The following is a 6,895-nucleotide window of genomic DNA, read 5'->3' as shown; positions in this document are numbered from 1 at the left end:
TTCCCCACTACAATTCAAATCAATCTGTCCCACTCCAATCCGCCCCACTCCAATCCAAACAATACACCCACATTAATCCACCCTACTCCAGTCCAACCCACTCCACGTCAAAGCACCTTAATCTACACCACTCCAGTTCACCCCTCATCAATTAATCCACCAACACCAATCCAATCCACTTTACACTTTATTTCATCAACCCCATTTTCTTGTGTGCAATTTTATATAGCGCACTCTCAACCCAAAGGTATTGGAGCACTTTATATGAGCACCAGTTACATTACACCAGGACACATTAATTATTTTGGTAGGCAAGGGGAGATTAAGTGATTTGCCCAGAATCACAGGCTGTTGAGCTGATGCCGAGACTCAAACCTGGTTTCACAGCTCCAATGTCGCATCTCTGGCAGTTACACAACATCCTCTCTCTATTCCACTCCAATCCACCCCAACCCACCCCATCACAGTCCACTCTAATCCACACTACCCAACCCTATCCAATCCACCCCACTTAATCGAATCCAATGCACTTCACCAAATTTCAATCAACCCCACTCCGATTGAATCCACCCCACTCCAATTCAATTCACCCCACCTAATCCCAATTTAATCCACCCACTCTATTCCAATCCAATCCAATCCACCCCACTACCTCAATCCACTCCAACGCCACTGTACAACATTCTCTGCCACTGTCCCACTAAATTCTACTTCCCTCTACTCAATGACAATCCACTCCACCCAGTCCACCGCACACCATTTCAGTCCAATCCACCCCACTCCAATCCAATCCATCCCACTGCAGCCCACCAAAACCCCTATCCAATCCCCCCTTTCACATTCTAATCCCCTCCACTCCAATCCACCCAACTCACTCCAATTCACCACACTCTATCTCAATCCCCATCCCAGTTCAGTCCACCCCACTCCAATCCATCCAGTTCACCCCACTCCAATCCACCCTACTCCAATTCAATCAACTCCACTCCAATTCACCCCACTCCAGTCAAATCCACCCCAATCCAATCCACCGCACCCACTCCAATTCAGCCCACCCCACTCCAATACAATCCATGCCACTCCAATCCACCCCACTCCAATACAATCCAGTCCAATCCACCCCACACCTATCCATTCTACCCCACTCCAGTCCAATCTAAACAACCACACTCCAATCCACCCCACCCCTATCCACCCACTCTACCTCAATCCAATCTGTTCCAATCCAATCCACTACCACAATCCACCCCAAACTACTCCACCCTATTCCACCCCAATTCACTGTACGACAGTCTCTGCCATTGAACCACTAAACCCTACTCCCCTCTACTCAACAACGCTCTACTCCTCCCTACTCCACGGCACTCCAAAAAATCCAGTTTACAACACTCTACTCACCCACTCCACTCCATGCTACCAATTTGTAGCCATGCTGAACAGCAACCACACTGGTGTACAAGATGTCAAAACACATTGCCAAAGCCAATAGCTCTTGTATAGGCGAGACCTATTGTCTTTGCCATTGCTTGTCTGTATACTGTGCTGTCAAAATCCAGGTCTCAAAGATGCTGTTAACGAGTTTAGCTGTAGCACTCACAGCAGAGATTAAAGCCGATCGTAATCCATTTGACATTATGGATCAGGCATGTGCAATACACCAATATATAAATATCTTTATTGCTTTTTTGACAATAACGACAGATGCAAATCTGAAAATAGAACAGTGTACATGTGCTGGAAGTTAAAACAAAGAATACTTATTACAAACCATGAAAAGCAACGTCACAGATGCAATTCACACGCACCACATTGGCAGATCTACAACACATTTGAATTTAAAGGGCAGATATATCCACTTCGTCCAGGTATCTGCTGTGTTGCTCTTTTTCCGAAGTCCCTGTCACACTATGAATGCTGCTCTACAGACCTTTAGGCACTAGAAGGAGCGAAAACCTGATCTTCAGAAAACAGACAGTTAAAAACAGACGCCACGGCCGCAGGTGTGCCTTCTGGGGCAGGTGGATGGGGCTTTCGAGGTTCAGAGTTGATAAGGTAGGTAACTTTAAAGAAGAGTGACCGCATATCCGGATTTTGAAAATCTCGACATTCGCTACTGGTAGTCGTTACGATTTGAGTTTAAAATCGTTTGTTCAGTCTTTAAATTGTCATATACTAGCACCAGCCTATCGAAACACCATAACCATCCTACTTCGCCGTGCCCACATGCTGAGACAACGGTTAGCAACCTGTGCAACCATTCCTAATTATGTCTTTATTTCCAGTGTATTATATGACTCTAAAGCTGTCGCTTTGTGGTATTCAGAGCATCATATTGAAACAAACTCTTCTCCAAAGATGAATAAGGTCTACCTATCTCGTCACTCCGTGACAACAGTACTTTTCTGATTTTGAGGACAGTTCTAAGACCAGCCCACACAGGTTTATTTGCAGTGTAGCATACTATATACCTGCTCTCTTATTCTGACTCAAATCCACAAGCTGCTAAATGTGGCATGACAGGCTACCGGGACCACAGTACCCTCCTCAAGAAAGGTTTTCTGTCTCACCACGTGAATCTATGGGAACATAGATGAAATATAAGGAATATACCCAGGCATATTTTCAATATAATTTGCAGACACCAGTCTTTATTACTGCTGTTAAACACTGTGTAGTGCGGCACTGTTAATACTACACAGAGACCATTCCAGCAAAGATTTCTGATGCTATGATAAGTGTACAGGCACTTTAACTGCTTTGCTGACACATGTTTCGCTGTGTAGCCTGGTGGGATCTAGAGCACTAGCAAGATTGGAATATAGCTGTCCTTATGAGCAACATATATGTCAATAAATTAACAGACAGTTCTCAGAGTTGCCAAAGGTTGATGCTTCAAGACACGTTTGTTTGATTTCTGGCATCTTCTTGTGAAGACAGTCAGATATAATGGCGCTGAAAATGCTTTTCAGTTAAAGTGTCCAATCTCCTCCGTGAACACTTCTGCTCACATATTAGCTTTTCATGCTTAAGTTCAACATTTCAGTATATTTTCTTGCTGAAATTAAAGATTTCAGCATTGACCACCTCTCTCTAGAAAAAAGAGAATCACTGTTGTAACGTGTGAGCAGGAACACTTGTGCACTAGGCAAAGCTCAACTGCCTGTAGAGGAAGAGTTGGGAAATCTCTCACCTGAAGATGCTATCTAGAGCTTCGATCACTGCCAGTGGCGAACACCGCATAACTCAAGGCGAGGAGTGGGGGGAGGGTGGGTTGCGACGGAGACGTCCCTGCTGTCTCTTGCTTTTCTTCTTCTGGTGTCCCAGCATTCACTGCTGGGACACCAGTACAGGTTCCCCAGCAATCCTGGCACTGCTTTCATGTAACACCTTGCATGAAAGAAGCTCCAGAACTAGTCTGAGGGCCTGTGACTGCTGCTCAGATACAGCCCTGGGGTCTGTGCAGTTTCTTTAGCCCAGTTGGTAAACACAGCCGAGCTGGAGAAACCCTAGTGCCTCAGACGGCCGGCCAAACACACATGTGCACTTAGGTGCTCTCCCTTTCTTCCCTCCTCCTACCACCCGAGGCCCAGCCTCCCCTCCCTGCATGATTGGCTGTGCCAGAAGCAGAAAAATAAAACAATAGTCAACTATTGTTTTATTTTTCTGCTTATGGCACAGCCAGTGGGGCAACACTCCTTCGCCATAGCAAAGGAGGCACCTCTGGTCGTTGCCCTCCTACCTTTAGAGGAAGACTCTTCCACCACCTGAAGCCAGAATCTCCAGTATTGCTCACTATTCTCCTTCCTTTAAGGGGGGATTTCACAAATGGTCACTGTGGTTTTGGATTTCGAGGGACGCTACTGTACTGGCCATTGATCACCTGCTAATTAGTGAGAAGTTGATAATTGCTGTCCTGCCGTTACAAAGAGGCTCCTGCATAGGTCACTGTTTTTCTGCATTTAGAGGGAGGCAGCAAAATTGGTCACTGTTTATGGGACTTTAGCGAGAGTTTCCTGCCTTGGTTCCAGCTCGATTGCCTGCAGGAGACAACTGCAGTTGTCCAGTTCTTCTACGTACCTATGAAGACTGCTGAACTGTCCACCTCCACCCTATATTTTTTATTAGACTCCTGCACTGATACTGTTACAGTCTTTAAATAGAGGCTTCTGCGTTAATCACTGCTTTTCTGTCTGCAGAAAGCAATACCTTCATTGCTCTCTTCTATCTTGTCTTTTAAGGCAGAACCCTGCTTAGGTCACTCTACTTCTGCCTGACAATGGAAACTCTAGAGCATTGGTGACTGTTCTGCTGTTTGAAAGTAGAGACTCCTGCATTGACCACTGCATCTTTGCAAGAAAAAAGAGGCTACTGCATTGGTACCTGTTGTCTTGCCTTTAGAGTGAAGACACTTGCAGTCACCATCACAATTTTCTCTGAATATGGTGTTGACTGCATTGGTTATTGCTCTCCTGCTTTTAGATCGAGAAGCATGCATTGGCTTTTCTTTTCCTTTATGATGAAACCCTTAAGATATTTTTTACTATTTTTTTTATGCTGAGCCCCATGCATAAGACCCCACAAACCAGTGTAAGGACCACAGTTGTGCCAAAAAAATCTCACACGTGTCAAACATCCATGTTGACTAGAAATCCTAGATCTGTATTATTGGATTCAAGTGGTGTGTTGAAAAACCTCTGGCAATTTACACCATATTTGTGTAGTATGCCAAATCTACAAACATCTGCTTTGAGATTTCAGAGATGCACAAAGTCCACACTTTTCTATAAAAGACTGTAAAGATTCCCCAAAAGAAGCAAATCTTTGTATTCAAAAGTCAGTGGTGCACAGAGAACACATTTCTGGTATTATGCTAAAATGATTTCCAAAAATCTAAAAACTCAAATTAGGGCTCTTACAGTCCCTCTACATTCGATATCACTTGTATTGTATTTCAAAAATGTCCAAAATCCTCCCATTACTTGCACACGTCTCCACTGATGCTGCAATACCTTGAATGACATCAGACTCCATTGAAGCTCCAACATGTCCAGAACCAAAATATGAAGGCAGGCTGGCATCCCAGTTACAAGGCACAATTGTTTTACGTCTCAACCAACTCTTCAAGAGGCACTGTTAATCCCTTCTGGAGGCCGTTTGTCCTTGTGATATCATGGGTTGGTATCCCAGGCAGAATATTTTCTTCTGCAAAGTACATTGAGGGAGAAGGAGGAATCTGGATGCTGAGTTGAAGGAATCCTTCCCAAATGCCACATGACACGAACAATCCATTAAATTCTATCAACCTGAGTTATTCAAAGTTATATTACTACATAGAAGACAATAACGGCTTGAGCAAGATCTACAGACAGAATCAGAGGGAAAAGACAATACAATAAAAAAATTATTTTATGGATATTAGAACAGGGAATACAAAGTTTCTCGAGATAGAATTAAAGTCGGTGTGACACAAAACCAGACAGGAGGTAGGGCAGAATGGTACAGCAATAAGGGGAAAGTAAAGAAATGAGAAACATCGAAATAGGAGAAACCTAAATATTGAATGATGCATAATAACAGTGAAGCAAAGAGGAAAGGAGGGAGAGAGGAGAAGAGTGAGGAAGACTGAGAACTGAAGCTAAGGAACTAACAGTGTAAGAAACAACTCTAATTATGCCAGAGGTTAAAAAACGTTAAAATCAATATATTCCACATTGAAACAGAATGTTTTAATTGTCTTCTCACATATTATAAACCATCCACAAGCTACATATAGAGGATTCTGAGTAATAATGAGCCAGAGGACTTTAAATTAATCCAGAACCACAGTAGAGGCATTCATTTTCTAGATCCTTTTGGAGAATCACAAAGACATAGGTGTGCACACAAAAGTAGAGTGAGAGACAATCAGAGGAGCAAAACCTAATAGGTAAAGACAAACAGCAGAAAATTCTGAATGCAAAAAATACTATAAGAAATGAGGAAATGTGTGAAGGGGGGAGGGAGAGAGGTGAAACTGCATGATTACTATAGAGCCAGAATCAAGAAACGCTGCAGAGAAAGAGTAACTGGACAATTGTCTCGGGTGGCAAGGGGAGCAGGTTACAGGGGAAGAACCAGTTCTAAAGGGTTTTGGAAGAGAACAAATAAGTCAATTAAAGGACCAGCAGAGGAGAACACATATCCTTAGCAACACAGCGTGAACAAGAGAGAAACTGATCTTCCACAATTATATCACGTCTGGCACCAGCGCTGAGTGAAACAGACAACCCATTTTCCGCTAAGCTAAGGATTTCTGTCTAGATTTTAAAATGTGGTTACCTGGAGTAGAAAGAGTATGCTAGCGAGAGAAAAACAAAAGCAACACCAAAAAAGAAAGAGAAAAAATGATAATTTCAGAATAAATAATAAATAAGAAGATAGACTGTGAAAGGTAAAGCAGTAAAGAAATAAATAAAATGAATGAATATCTAAGGGGTCGAAAAAGAGAAAGAGAACGATCTAAATAGTTCAGACTTAACAAGATAAACTGAGAATGAAGGAACACGCTGAGAAGTAGTAATAAGGACACAGTTCATGAGGAGGGGTAAATACCAAAAAGGAACATGCTAATAAGGGGGACAGACCGGGAGGCATTGTGAGGTCAACACAGAAACGTTTTGTCTTGGGCTACACATCAGGACTCAGTAAATCCTCTTCAAACGAATTCTCACTTTGCAGCTCGTTATTGAGACCTGAAAATGACACAAGAAGAGGACCAGATTTTTAAAAAGATAAGATCATATAAATGGTAGCATTTTATTTTGACAAAGCGCCCATTAGGACACATTTTATCTGCCCAATGTCATAAACATCTCTAATCGTTTGCTATCCCTGATTAACAATTTGTTGAAAACAC

General features: G+C 42.8%; 1 protein-coding gene across 4 annotated transcripts in view; it reads right to left on the bottom strand.

Annotated features, from left to right (window-relative positions):
• Positions 1–1,658: 1,658 nt before the first annotated feature.
• VSIG10 (V-set and immunoglobulin domain containing 10) overlaps positions 1,659–6,895 on the bottom strand; it is a 235,858-nt gene continuing 230,621 nt past the window's right edge. For 3 of the 4 annotated variants that reach the window (XM_069214493.1, XM_069214491.1, XM_069214496.1), the window contains one exon: positions 1,659–6,731. The gene's annotated coding sequence lies outside the window, so the exon portion shown is untranslated. The remainder of the gene's footprint in view (positions 6,732–6,895) is intronic. The other variant, XM_069214492.1, reaches the window with a different exon arrangement.

This window comes from Pleurodeles waltl, chromosome 11 (assembly GCF_031143425.1).
Source record: "Pleurodeles waltl isolate 20211129_DDA chromosome 11, aPleWal1.hap1.20221129, whole genome shotgun sequence".
NCBI classification, from domain to species: Eukaryota; Metazoa; Chordata; class Amphibia; order Caudata; family Salamandridae; genus Pleurodeles; species Pleurodeles waltl.
The sequence above is the reverse complement of the archived record's forward strand: the minus strand, read 5'-3'. Positions and strand labels throughout refer to the sequence as shown.